Source organism: Ambystoma mexicanum, chromosome 1p (genome assembly GCF_040938575.1).
Source record: "Ambystoma mexicanum isolate Mex_15411 chromosome 1p, UKY_AmexF1_1, whole genome shotgun sequence".
In the NCBI taxonomy this organism is placed as follows: Eukaryota; Metazoa; Chordata; class Amphibia; order Caudata; family Ambystomatidae; genus Ambystoma; species Ambystoma mexicanum.
In genome coordinates this window covers 800,312,276-800,313,350 of record NC_090921.1, presented here as the reverse complement: position 1 = coordinate 800,313,350, position 1,075 = coordinate 800,312,276, and the positions used below count along the sequence as shown (strand labels likewise).

The 1,075-nt window shown below is 54.1% G+C and overlaps 1 pseudogene; it reads right to left on the bottom strand.

Moving 5' to 3' along the window:
• Positions 1–1,002: 1,002 nt before the first annotated feature.
• LOC138461591 (U6 spliceosomal RNA) lies at positions 1,003–1,075 on the bottom strand (annotated as a pseudogene).

The following is a 1,075-nucleotide window of genomic DNA, read 5'->3' as shown; positions in this document are numbered from 1 at the left end:
GTAGAGCCGGCAGAGGCACTGTTTAAGCATGGCCCGAGAGGTCTAATACCGTAGGTAGAGTGAAGAGAACCTGGTATTATTGACAATGACCGCGTCCGAGAAGAGAGGCAGGCAAGGAATGAGAAAGAAAGCAGTCGAAGAAATCTACAAGGCAAGGTCATTGCTGTAGGAGACACAGTGCTGATAAGAAACCGGCATCCGGAGGGGAAAATGTCCCTCACATACGAACCTCAACCCCTGGGGGTGACACATGTGAAGGGTTCAATGATAACGGCCGCCGACGGAAGGGGAACTGTGACCTGGAATGTGTCCTACGTCTAAAAGATCGAAGGCAACACGCCCGAAGAGACCCAAGAGGCCCATGAGCCTGAGAATGTAGGTGCCACCCCGACAACGGAGGGGTATGATGGTGGAGGGGATCCTCTACCGATGGGCTCGCCTTGTCCAGCCCCTGATGACAGTTGGAGATACCCGAGCCGGGAGGCGAGGCGGCGCCCTGCCCGATTCCAGGACTACATCATTGCCACTGATGCCTAGGCAGCGACGGTGGTAACACAAGTTGACTCATGTTGAGTTGTTGCAAATTGTTATGTTACTGCTATGTTTCTATTTAAATAAAAGGAGAGATGTTACGGTGGGTAGTAAATGCTTATGCGCATGTGCGAGCCTCGTTCCGACTCACGCATGCGAGTTATAATAAAGAGGCACCGAAGGTGTCATTCGCCGGCGGGACCCTGAACAAAGCAGACGTGTCCGCGTATTCATTATACAAGTGCATGTGTGGAGTGAGGGGCGGCCTGGGGCAATCATCCATTCAACAGGCCTGTGAGCCTGCAGTGCCGAGGCACAAGTGTGCTGGGTGCCCCCAGTGCTGGTGAATCAGCTGGTGATCCAGCTGACAGAGGGTGCCCCCTCTGCCACAACGGACTGCGTGCCCGCAGTCTATCCGGGTGACCCTGGATCCAGTGTCCAGCTCCCGTGCCCCGGAAGCCGTACACTACAATCCTTGCACAGGGGCCATGCTAATCTTCTCTGTATCTTCCAATTTTAGTATATGTGCTGCCGAAGAAAGCAC